Source organism: Vitis vinifera, chromosome 2, assembly GCF_030704535.1.
Source record: "Vitis vinifera cultivar Pinot Noir 40024 chromosome 2, ASM3070453v1".
In the NCBI taxonomy this organism is placed as follows: Eukaryota; Viridiplantae; Streptophyta; class Magnoliopsida; order Vitales; family Vitaceae; genus Vitis; species Vitis vinifera.
Window position 1 is genome coordinate 12,983,253 of NC_081806.1, and position 13,793 is coordinate 12,997,045.

Genomic DNA, 13,793 nt, shown 5'->3' on the forward strand with positions numbered 1-13,793 from the left:
TTTGGCAAAGAGAAGCCAACATAAGTTTCCCATAATACATTTTTTGCAGTAAGAAAGACTCACTTTGCTACCTAACGCAAAGGCCTCAGGGCAGGTGCATATAGACCATTACATATGCAAATCACCTGCATATGATACCCATTCAGCAAACCGTTGATAAAAATAAATAAATAAATAAATAATTAGCAATAATGATTATTCTGATTTTACAGGTCTTGACAATGATGCAGTTTTATGCCCCTTTTTTGAGGATATCTGTCCTGACTCATCTACTTTAGCAACATTTCCCTTCCTATTATCAGCTTTCCTTTCAGTGGAAACCTACATGAACAGCAAACATATCACTCTAATCTGAAAAATAACCTTCTTCTACAAAACAATAGACAATAAAACATCAATATTTAAAAGCATAAAAAGAGGGCAAACACAAGGAAGTGTGGCCCTAGTAAGTGGCACATGGTCCTAGGTTCGAGTCATGTCACTAATAATACCCTGAATTTACCTAGTATTGATTATTGCGGGACTGTCAGCACCGGGAGCACCCCAAGGTTTGAGTCCCTATGGAGAGTCCTAAGGGCTTGGCCATGGAAGGTTCCTTGATTAAAAAAGAAGCTATATATATATATATAAAAGCATAAGAAGAAGCATAACTTCAACTTCAACAAATCAATACCAAACAACTAATACAAAGTCAAAGTTCTAGTTCCACATACTTCTAAAAAATGAACTTCCTAAAGCTTAACACTAACTAGAAGTAACTATAACATCCTGTAGAGAGATACACAAGTCTGTAGGCAAACAAACTACAAATAGCCTCCTTTAGTTTAATAAAATGGGGAAATAAACATGCGGTGAAGTTCAAACAAATGACCTCCTACCAAATGAGACTTTGATGCCATGTTAGACAACCAATTTTCCTTAAAGCACAGGCTTGTAGGATGTGGGCACACAATGTATATCATGCACTCCAACAATTCTCCTAATTGCTAAATTCAATAAGATCTTAATCTTCATGAAAGTAATGAACTCAATTCTTTTTATTAGTTGTTTTGTTTTACTAATAAGTAAATTGTCCAAGATAAACACCTCAACAACCTAGGTAGCTCGTGTTAAGACTATGACAAAACTTATTTTTTGTTTGGAACCCACTCTCTCTCTTAAGAGGGAGTAAAGTATTCCTAGAGCTAATACTGAATAAATCGCTAGTGACCAGCCAATGATTTTTAATAAATTGTTTATTAAAATGTAATTGGTGATTAAAAGATGTTTAATTAAGCTTCAAGGATTATTAGATGTAAATGCACATCAGTTTGATAAAAAATTTCATCTTCTTCCAAAGTCACTCATGGATATTGGTTCATGGATGGGCATAGTTGAAATAATTAGAAAGCTTAGGGTTTCATTGTAATTTCCTTGTCTAGGAGTGCAACTATTATTTAGTAGAATTAATAATAAGTAATTGATTACTATTCTAATTAAGAGTTAATTATAGGAATAGAAACCAGTTTGCCTATCAAAAAAAAAGGAATAGCAATCAGTTGGAGTCAAAGGAAAACTTGTCGAGCCCACTTTCACCTTAGCTAGGAAACTAGCCTTCTATTTGGATCTTGGAAATTCATGTTCTCTTGTTTGCTTTACCAAAGAAAACAAGAAGGAAATGAAATATAATGAAACAATAGTTAAAAACTCGTAATATTTCCCAAATCTTCTTTCTCTATATAAAAAGGTATAAATTTGCAAAGAATAGAGAAAAAAATTGAGTTCAAACATAATTTTCATTATGTTTCATGTCTATAAAATACCCACATCTAATCCATGTACATGTTAGTGTCTACCTACAATCCAATCATGACAATAATATGATGTACAAGTAGTTCTTTCAGCTCTCCAAATTCATAGTTATAATGCACAAACTAGGCAATAGCTTATACCAGCAATATACAAAACCTAATTGTTGGAGAAGAAAATTGGTAGATCGGTAAGCTTATCCAAAAAAAAAAAAAAACCAACCATTGAACACATGTCTTGGAAACATTCATGAAAATAATAACAGTCTAAAGATGAAAAACCATATTAATTACCATTTTTAGAATAACCTCCACAGCACCTCTACCATCACCAAGAGCTCCATCTATTTCATCAATCACCTACATTCAGAGTGCAATTAATGTTTTTGTTTTCTTTGCACTACACAAATGAACGTCAAACTTCAAAGGTTGAAAAATGAAATGCACCAAACAATTGGGCTTCGAATCTGCCATGACAAAGTTCATCTGGACCACATCAAGGATTTTAGCTTCAATTGTTGAAGATGACCGATCATCACTAGCATTTATCTATCAAGGAAAAAACAAAAGCATAGAGAGTCCGTAAAATGCCCTTCAGCTATAATGAAACACAAGTGAAAGTCCAAGACATAGAAGCCTAAGAAAATAATAACAACGATTAGTATTCTGAGAACAAGAACATAAGGCTTTTACACTTGATCCTTCAACACCAAAATAAAGAATAAGTTTTTTTAACTCCAATCTGTCACATGTGAAAACATAAAAAGATAATAAAAATCGGTTCCTAAACTGAGATGTCAATTTATTGATAAATGTCATATAAAACCTAGAGTTGTCATTCATAAAAGACATAAAACAATTCCTAATGAACGTAATGAATAATATGCACATGTAACATGCATGCCGATATTTTACTTAATTTAGAAAAAAAAAAAAAAAAAGAAGGATACAGCAGAAAGCATTTATCCAGGTGAGAGAAGTAAAAAAAAAACCTCCACCACACGGTATCCATAATGCTTAGCAACGACATGTGCAAGTGTTGTCTTCCCAAGTCCTGGGGGACCACAAAGCAAGAGGATCTGCAGTAGACATGAGCTTCACTTACAAAGGGCCTTCATTAAATTACAATAATAATAAGAAATAAAGGGATAAATTACCAAGTAATTAAAGTATCTCTCAATGAAGCCATTGCCCCAGTAATATATAGACTATATGAATTCTATCTTGACATTAGATTATCTAGGTCCACACATGTGTTTTCTAACCACCTCACTCTACATCCATTTTGTCTTCTCCTCATCTTTGCAACACCTCCATCCTGAAACATATCCCTCCTTTTCACTCATTCTTAATTGTTATTTGACTTTATTGAAGCTAATGCTAAACCATATTAATCGATTTTCTCACCTTGTACTTGACTGGTTTCTCACCAACTTCCCTATGAATGTATCTGTTTGTAGCTCTGTCATTTGTAGGTGCTGCCATTCATAAAAACTCATTTCATGAATGCCTTTTCACATTTAGAACATTCATGCTATAAAGCATGCCTTGCCTAATGCTTTATACTTCAACGGGTGTAGACCATTTGGAATACTCCAAAAATACTCAAAGATTGTCCAACTATATCTAATTCCATTCCAAACATCTTCGCTCTCTCTCCTTTATAAATAAGGACCGTCAAGTCCAAATAGTGAACATGTTTTCATATAGGTCTCACCCCTAGCAACATGGAAAGAGTCTTATCTATTTTGGCTGCCATGAATGTCAAGCTAGTCAAGCATTGTGAGAAGTGGGATGCAACAGTTTGAAACTAAAGGACAGTGTATCTCAAGGGGAAGTACAAGCCCTCGATAACTAGAAGAGATGATTTGCAGGGGTTGATGCTATGTTTGAGGATTTATAGTGGTCCTATGAGAATCATAAGCTAGAATATAATAGGACTGGAGTCTAGAAAGAAAATGAGAGTAGTGAAGGATTTCTCCTTCATGAATCTCCAAACTTTGTAATGTTTCTAGAAACAAAGAGAAAGGAATGAGAAAGGAGATTTGTAGGCAATGTGTGGACATCAAGAAACAAGGAGTGGGGGAATTTACCAACTTGTGGGTTATTAGAAGGGATCTTAATAATATGGAATTCAAGCAAACACATCTATTTAGACTCATTTGTAGGACCTTTGTCAATTTCAATTAGGCTAGCTTCCAATGGAGGAGGAGATTTTTGGTTTACCTTGGTGTATGGTCCCAGTAGTCCAACTCTTAGAAGGGACTTTTAGACGAAGCTATTAGGTCTTTTTGTTATAACCTATCCAAATTGGTGTGTAGTGTGTGACTTCAAAGTCATGAGGAGAATTTCAGGAAAAAAAAAAAGGGCAATTCAAGATTAACCCCTTGCATGAGAGATTTCGATGATTTCATTAAAGAAAGTGAGTTAGTTGATCCTCCACTTAGAAATGTTCTATTTACTTGGTTCAATTTATAAGAACCCCCTATTTGCAAGAGGCTGAATAGATTCTTATTTTCAAATAACTAGGAGCAAAACTTTCCACATAGCCTCCAAGAAACCTTACCCAAGTTCACCTCTAACCATTGCCCAATTGTGTTAGACACCAACTCATTCAATTAAGGCCTAGCTCCATTTAGATTTGAAAATATGTAGTTGCTTCACCCAAACTTTAAAGATAGTTTTAGCTCATGGTGGAAAGAGTTTCAAGGAGAAGGGTGAGAAGGTCATAGTTTCATGAAATGATTATAATTTGTCAAATCAAAGTTGAAAGTGTGGAATAAAGGTGTATTTAAAGACATAAAGAAGAGCAAAAAAAATATTCTCAAAGGTATAGTGAACATTGATGTCTATGAACTAATTTGTCTCCAGGGCTTGTAGCTCACAGGACTTCAAGGAAAAGAGAGTTGGACAATTTGTTGTTGAAGGGAGAGGTATATTTGAGGCAAAAGGATAGGGTAAGATGAGTAAAAGAAGAGGATTACAATTCAAAATTTGCCATTAGGTGGCTAATGGAAGGAGAAACAGAAAAATCATTATATCTCTAGAGAATGAAGATGGAGCTACTTTAGTGGGATTTTTCGAGAAATTTTATGTTAGGCCCCTTGAAGATTCATAGAAGCTAGAAGAATTGGATTAGTCTCCTATTTAAAAAAAAACGCAAACTGTTTTGCAGAAGTTTGTAAAGTTGTCTTTCAATTAGACAAGAAAAAGGCCCTGGGGCCAAATAGTTTCTCCAGAGCAGTGTTTAAGGAGTGTTGGGATGTGGTAAAGAGGATCTATTAAAGGTGTTTATGGAGTTTCATAACAACAAGGTAATTACCCAAAGCATCAATGCAACCTTTATAGCTCTAGTACCGAAAAAGAAACCATAAAAATATTAGACTTTACGCCTATCAACTTGCTCACAAGCTTGTATTAAGATCATATCCAAAGTTCTTTTAGGCCGCATCTAATGAGTCCTTCATAAAACTATCCACTTTTCTTAGGATGCCTTTGTAGAGGGGAGACAAATCCTAGACACGATATTAATAGTTAACGAAATGGTGGTTGAGGAGAAGATCGAGGAAGGTTTTCAAAATTGATTTTTGAAAAGGTTTATGACCATGTGGATTGAGGTTTTTTGTACCATGCACTTGATAGAAAGGGTTTCACTAAAAGATGAAATCATGAATGAGGGGATGTTTGAACTCAACAAGCTTTGCGGTTTTTTCTTATGAATTCATATATAAACAACAATGGTTAGCTAACACTCATCCTCTTCTCTTAAGTAGATCTAAGGTTAAGAATCGTTTCCAAAAGTTGAGCTCTTCTTTTTTCCTTGATTAGAATCTCTTTCCTTCTTTCTAGTCTCCAACCATTACAAGGAAGTCAAAACTTCATCCTCAAAACATTCGACAAGCATCCCCACACGATCAAAATGTTGACCGAAGAGTCAACTTTTTCCCTTAAGAGGAAGTTTGTAAAGTTGTCTTTTAGTTAGACAAAGAAAAGGCTCCTAAGCCAAGTGGTTTCTCCATAGAATTATTTCAATGATGTTAAGATGTGATGAAGGAGGATGGATTAAAAGTGTTTAGAAAGTTTCATAATAACAGGGTAATCAACCAAAGTACAAATGCTACCATCATTACTCTTATGCCAAAAGGAAGTTAAGCCACCAAAATATCGAACTTTAAACCTATTAGCTTAGTCCCAAGCTTGTATAAAATCATAGATAAGGTTCTTCCAAGTTGCATCCAAAGAGTCCTTCATGAAACCATCTACATTTCCCAAGGAGATCTATAGAGAAAGGAATGGTCTTTAAAATGGATTTTGAAAAGGTCAATGACCATGTTGATTGGGGTTTTTTTGGACCTTGCACCAGATAAAAGGTGTTTACTACTAGATAGAGATCATGGATGAGGGAATGTTTTTCCTCAACAAGTTTTGCAATCTTAGGAAATGGAAATGCCAAGGGATGCAGCCAAAGGATTAAGGCAAGGAGACTCACTATGTCATCTTCTTTTCGCCATTGCAACAAATGTTTAAAGCAAAATGCTAATAAGGGTAGAGGAAAGAGGTATTCTAAAAGGGTTCCTAGTAGGCAGGGGTAGAACTAGGGAGTCACATTTTTAATTTGCAAACAATACTATATTTTTTTCTAACACCAATGCAGAAGAGTTACAAAATCTTAAGCTTATCTTGTTGATTTTTGGGTATATTTCAAGACTTAAGATCAATTTAGACGAAAGGAAAATGCATAAGAAATAGACTTACTAGCCTCGACAAGAGGGCAGGGTGCATCTGGTTTTTCCAACATTGCTAATGGGGTTTCTAAATGCATGATCTCCCCCTTTTTGAAGCCTTTAATGTCCATGGCTAGCTCTTCTTGTTGGTCCTCCATGGTTAAATGAATCTGACTCTGTACCTATACTTAGAAAGGATGGTAAGGACATTGAAGGTCTCAGTGGAGAGGAAGACCTTCTTGGTTAGGTTTGAGGGCGAGTCTGGTGGAAAATGGTGCTCGCTTATAGAGCACAGTAGAGGCTCTGTTTCCACCTTAGGTTTTGAAAAGGAAGAGGTTGGGTGGCTGATCGAATATTTAACGAAGGCCATCGAATTGAAGAGTTACATGGGTTTCAACATAAAACACTGAGGAAAATCCAGTGTCCATTTAATGGAGGTATGCTTCAACAACCATGGAAGGTTTATAAGGCTTTCGAAGTTCACCTCCAACAGAAAGTCAACTTTCCTAGTAATACCTGAGGGCAAGAAGGGCAGGGGCTGGGAGAAAGTAAAAAGTGCGTTGTCTTCAATGTTGGTGGTCCCCTCCTAGAATTTATATGAAATGGGAAGGCAATGTAGTGAGAAAAGATTTATCCACAAACATGTGGGTCCTTTGTATCGGTCCTTCGCAAATGTAATCAGAGAAGAAGGATCGAGGAGAGGAAGCCTTGTTCCTGTTGGGAGGTGGGCAAGAGCTGTGGTGTGGTAATGTACTGCAGATTGTGATAACTGGGTTGAAGTTGGTCGTGCTCCGGCGAGAAGATTAGGGCAAAAAGGTGTGGTGACTATCGTTCCCTTCTTAGGCAGAAAAGGTTTATTTTTTGTAGAAACTATAGAAGAAGCTCTCTCTCTCCAAGATTTAAGGTTTCTCAAGATTAAAGGAGGGTATACAATCCAATTGAGAAGGTGGTCGCCAAGGGAAAATTCGGAAGTCGTGGGAAAGTTCAGAGGAGGATGGATAAAATTACGAGGATTGCCCTTTCATTTATGGTCTGAGGAACATCTGAAGAAAATTGTGGAGCAGTGGGGGACAGTGACAGAGATCGATTGGCAAACGTTGAAATTGTTTGATCTTTGCAAGGCGAAGGTGAGAATTTTAATGAAAGAACGGTTAGTTCTCTCAACTTTGATTGAGGTGTTAGATGGGGGATGGGTGTTCACAATTTCTGTTGCAGTGGTCGGAGTTGAAGAAGTTAGGGGAGGTAGAGAAATGGGTGAGTCAACCCGAGAGGATTTTGTGCCTCACTCGTGGAAATGTGGTGGAAGATGGGTTGAGAGAGATAGATCAACGATTGATGGAAGTTCTTCTGTTAGGGCAGTTGGCAAAATGAAGAAGGGAGGAGAAAGTCAAAAGGCTGAAACAATTCCCATGGGGACACATGGCAAGAGAGGACCGGAAGTGGTGAATAGTTGGTTCCTAACCTCCTCGTCATCCATTTTGAATTCAAACAAACAGAGACTAGGGTCAGCTGGGTTAGAGCAGGTGGGCAAAGCTTGGGCCGAAGGGGACAAGGCCTACTCAAATGATGAGGAAGGGCATCGGGCCTCTAATTCAAAGCAAGAAAGAAGGGCCTAATCTCCTCTTAATCCCAGTCCATTGGTAGAAGCAAACTTGGGCTGGGAGAGGGGCTTTAATTTAAAAGGCCAGTTGAAATTGTTTGATCTTTGCAAGGCGAGGGTGAGAATTTTAATGAACGGTCAGTTCTCCTAACTTTGATCGAGGTGTTACATGGGGGATGGGTGTTCACAATTTCTATTGCAGTGGTCGGAGTTGAAGAAGTTAGGCGAGGTAGAGAAATGGGTGAGTCAACCCGGGAGGATTTTGTGCCTCACTCGTGGACATGTGGTGGAAGACGGGTTGAGAGAGATAGATCAACGACTGATGGAAGTTCTTCTGTTGGGGCAGTTGGCAAAATGAATAAGGGAGGAGAAAGTCAAAAAGCTGAAACAATTCCCGTGGCGACACATGGCAAGAGAGGACCGGAAGTGGTGAACAGCTGGTTCCTAACCTCCTCCTCGTCCATTTTGAATTCAAGCAAATAAAGACTAGGGCCAGCTAGGTTAGAGCAGGTGGGTGAAGTTTGGGCCGAAGGGGACAAGGCCTACTCAAATGATGAGGAAAGGCATCGGGCCTCTAGTTCAAAGCAAGAGAGAAAGGCCCAATCTCCTCTTAATCTCAATCCATTGGTAGAAGCAAACTTGGGCTGGGAGAGGGGCTTTAATTTAAAAGGCCCGTTTTCGAAGTTGGGCCAAGAAATAGGAGGTAAGAAGCCCATTTTTTAGAAAGGCTCATTACGAAGAGAAGACTCCTGCAATGGGAAAGGGGAACTTAGTCTCAAAGGTATCTAATGTTCAGCCAAGGGGCTTCGCGATGAAAGAGGTGAATTTTGGTTCAAAGAAGCTATGGACTACTCTTTTTCCTCCAAGTTTTGGTCACCGACAAGGGTTTCGAAGCCGAAGCGACCCTCTAACACATGAGAAGCCATCGTCAAATTGTGAAGCTCCTCCAAAGGAAGATGCTTTCAAGGGGGAACACAGATGGTACGAGGATTCAGTGCGAGTCGTCTCACTTGTTGTTGATCGTCAGGGTTCCGAAAGAGGTGTTCGGGAAAAGAGGCTTCGTCGTCAAGAGGAGACGCGGTTTTGAGCAAACCCTATAACGATGAAGACAGAGAAGGCTATAAGGGCCTCAAGGGTTTTGATCATTGTGGCTCATCAGTCACGATTTTTCCTTCTAATCCAGTAATCAGAGAAAAAGGGCTCAACTTTGTGGGGACTTATGGAATGTTGGTAGCGGAAAACTTGGAGGTATCTTCGTTTTTACCTTCTCAGTCATCTTTGTCAACTTTTCCCACTTCCTGTGGCTTAGCACTTCCACCTCTGAGTCCTTCTATTCCCGTTCTTCCCAATTCAGTCATTCAGTCTCAGTATCCTATGAAAAATCTAGTTACTTCTGAAATTTTTTCCAAAAAAGACGACGTTGGTACTTCATGTCAAGTGTCTATTGGCAATCCTAACCTTGATGTTGTGGAGTCCCAATTTGCTCATCTGAACCAAATGCCCGACGGTTTTAACCCCCTTAAGTCTATGCCCAACATGCCTAATGAGGTCTCCAACCTGGTTACAGTTAGCCAAGGTGAAGCTAAGTTCTTCTCGTTGGCCAAGTTCTAAATAGAAGGCCTTTCTCCCAAGAAAATGGCTAAAGTTCGTGAGGTCTTAAGTTCTCTAAATATTAAGGTGTATTCTAGGCGGAAGAACAGATTCTCCACAGGTATTTGAGACCTGTTGGAACTGGTTTAAAGGTTTAGGGTCGGTAAGGTTTATCCATGAAAATCATTAGTTCAAATACCAGGGGTTGGGGATCTAGGAAAAAACAAAGGGTGGTTAAAGATTTTCTGCGGCTAGAGAATCCGGATGTTGTGATGATTCAGGAAACAAAAAGGGTGGTGTGTGATAGAAGGTTTGTTGGTAGTATTTGGACGGTTAAAAATAAGGAGTGGGCTGCTCTTCTGGCGTGCGGAGCTTTAGGTGGGATTTTGATTATTTGGGACTCTAAAAAACTGTGCAGAAAGGAGGTGGTAATAGGCTCCTTTTCTATCTTAGTCAAGTTTGTGTTGGATGGATGCGGACCCCTGTGGTTGTCCACAGTTTATGGCCCAAACAGTCCCTTCCATACGAAGGATTTTTGGGTGGAGCTTTTAGACACTTTTTGCCTTTCTTTTCCTTTATGGTGTGTGGGTGGTGATTTTAATGTTATAAGGAGAAGTTCAGAAAAATTGGGAGACTCTAGTTTAACTTCAAGCATGAGGGATTTTGATGATTTTATAAGAGACTATGAATTACTTGACCCCCCTTTACGAAATGCACCATTCACTTGGTCAAACATGCAAGAGTCACCTGTGTGTAAGAGATTGGATCAATTTCTTTACTCAAATGAGTGGGAGCATTTCTTCCCTCAAAGCCTTCAAGAAGTTCTTCCTAGATGGACATTAGATCATTGGCCGATAGTTTTGGATAACAAACCTTTCAAGTGGGGCCCAACACCTTTTAGGTTTGAGAATATGTGGCTGCAACATCCTAGCTTCAAAGAGTGCTTCAGTAGTTGGTGGAGAGGTTTTCAAGGAAATGGTTGGGAATGTCACAAGTTCATGAGGAAGTTACAATTGTTTAAGGTCAAATTGAAAGATTGGAATAAGGATTCTTTTGGAGAGCTAAACAAAAGGAAAAAAAGCATCCTAAATGAAATAGCTAACTTTGATGTCGTTGAGCAAGAAGGGGTTCTCACTTCTGAACTTTCAGCTCAAAGAGCTTTAAGAAAAGGGGAGCTAGAGGAATTAATTTTGAGGGAAGAAATTCATTGGAGACAAAAAGCGAAGGTGAAATGGGTTAAAGAAAGGGATTGCAATTCAAAGTTTTTTCACAAAGTGGCTAATGGCAGACGAAATAGGAAATTCATCAAGTTTCGGGAGAACGAAAGAGGTTTAGTGTTGAATAATTCCGAGAGCATCACAGAGGAGATTTTACTTTAGTTTAAAAAGTTCTACTCGAGTCCTCCTAGAGAGTCTTGGAGAGTAGAAGGCTTAGATTGGTCCCCTATCTCAGAAGATAGTGCTTCTAGGTTGGATTCCCCTTTTACTAAAGAAGAGATTTCTAAGGCCATTTTTCAATTAGATAGGGATAATGCATCGGGGCCTGATGGATTTACCATTGCAATGTTTCAAAATTGTTGGGATGTGACCAACGGAGATTTAGTGAGGGTGCTTGTAGAGTTTCACAGAAGCAGGATTATTAATCAAAGCACTAATGCCTCCCAAAAAAGGCCTAACAAAGAAAATCTCAAACTTTAGACCCATTAGCTTGATCACTTGTCTCTATATGATAATAGCCAAAGTTCTATCAGAGCGATTAAGAGAGGTACTACATGAAACTATCCTTTCTACTCAAGGTGCTTTTGTTCAAGGAAAATAAATTTTGGACGCAGTTCTTATAACCAATGAGATACTGGATGAGAAAAGACGATAATGGGAAGAAGGAGTTGTCTTCAAAATTGTCTTTGAAAAGGCTTACGACCATGCGAGTTGGGATTTTTTGGATCATGTGTTGGAGAAGAAGGGGTTTAGTCCTAGATGGAGGACCTAGATGAGAGGTTGTTTGTCTATGGTCTCTTATGCAGTTTTAATGAATGGAAACACTAAAGGGTGGGTTAAGGCCTCTAAAGGATTAAGACAAGGTGACCCTCTTTCCCTTTTTTTGTTTACTACAGTCGCAGATGAACTGAGTAGGATGCTGTTGAGAGCAGAGGAAAGAAGTTTGTTGGAGGGTTTCAGGGTTGGTAGGAATAGAACAAGGGTGTCCCATCTGCAATTTGCAGATGATACCATTTTCTTTCCTAACACTTGTGAGGAAGATCTGCAAACTCTCAAGAGTTTATTGTTAGTGTTTGGGCATATTTCTGGGCTTAAGGTTAACCTTGACAAGTGTAATCTTTTTTAGATCAATCTTGATCAAAATCATCTTTCTAAGTTGGCAAAGTTGCTTGATTGTAAGGCTTCTGATTGGCCTATACTCTACCTAGGTCTTCCTTTGGGAGGGAATCCAAAGGCTTGTGGCTTTTGGAATCCAGTGATTGAGAGAATCTTGCAGAGATTAGATGGGTGGCAAAAGGCTTACTTATCTTTTGGAGGTAGGATAACTCTTATTCATTCTTGCCTTACCCACATTCCTAGCTACTTTCTCTCTTATTTTAAGATTCTCGCTTCAGTGGCTACAAAAATTGAGAAATTGCAAAGGGATTTCCTATCGTCAGGGGTTGGGGATGGTAAAAGAGATCATCTTGTTAGTTAGGATATAGTGTGTAATCCGAAGGTAAAAGGAGGATTGGGATTTAGGAAGATTTCTCTAAGGAATCTCACTCTTTTAGGGAAATGATTGTGAAGGTATCCTAGGAAGAGTTCAGCTCTGTGGCATCAGGTCATTTTAAGCATTTATGGGACACATCCCAATGGTTGGGATGCCAACACTATAGTCAGATGGTCACATCGTTGTCCTTGGAAGGCTATTGCACAAGTCTTTCAAGATTTTTCCAAGTATATTCGATTTGTGGTAGGAGATGGGGAAAGAATTTGGTATTGGGAAGACTTATGGTGGGGGGACCAACCTTTGGGTTCCCAATATCAAAGACTACTTAGAATAGTCACGGATAAAAATATTCTTATTTCTTCAATTCTCGGTTATGCTCGTCCCTTCTCTTGGAACTTTAATTTTCGTCGTAACCTTTCCGATTCTAAGATAGAAGATTTAGAAAGCCTCATGCGGTCACTTAATTGTTTGCATTTATCCCCATCGGTTTCAGATGCGAGATCCTGATCTTTATCTTCTTCAGGGCTTTTTACAGTCAAGTCTTTTTTTTCCAGCCTTGTCCCACTTTTCCGATTCTTCTCCAGTTTTCCCTACTAAGTTTGTATGGAATTCTCAAGTCCCTTTTTAAGTCAAATCCTTTGTCTGGTTGGTGGCACACAAGAAGGTAAATAGTAATGACTTGCTACAATTGAGAAGACCCTACAAAGCTCTTAGTCCTGACATTTGTAAGTTATGTATGAAGCATGGAGACTCAGCAGATCATCTTTTCCTACATTGTTATTTGATGATGGAGTTGTGGCACAAATTATTTCAGTTAGCCAAGATGGATTAGATTCCCCCAAGGAACATCTCCGACATGATGTCGATCAATTATAAAGGTTTTGGATTATCCAAGAGAGGGATAGGTTTGTGGCAAACTACGTACATTGCTTTAATTTAGGTTGTGTGGCAGGAAAGAAATGCGAGGATATTTGAGGATAAAGTAAGGAATTCAGAGAATCTTTGGGATTTCATTCACTTCCTTGCTTCTCTATGGGCTTTTTATTCCATGGTTTTTAAGGGCATTCCCCTTAATATGTTACAACTAGATTGGATAGCAGTGTGTAGCTCCAACGGGATGGTCTAACCTAGAGAGTTTGTTTGTTTTTACATTGTAGCTTCTTGTTTTTGTATTCTTGTTGTTTAGTTTTTCTTTGGTGGGAGGATTCTTCATCCTTCTCTTGTACTTCTTATTTCTATCAATATATCTCTTTGTCGTTTCCTATTAAAAATTTAGACGAAAGCATGTTGTCAAGAATCAATACAAGTTAGAATTAGATTTCTAAATTAGCTATGTTGTTAAAATATAAAGTTTTGAATGGCCTTGAACCTATTTTGGTCTAT

General features: G+C 38.4%; 1 pseudogene; it reads right to left on the reverse strand.

The window, feature by feature from the left end:
* Positions 1-13,793, reverse strand: part of LOC100854118 (uncharacterized) — an 80,341-nt pseudogene that overhangs the window by 8,705 nt on the left and 57,843 nt on the right.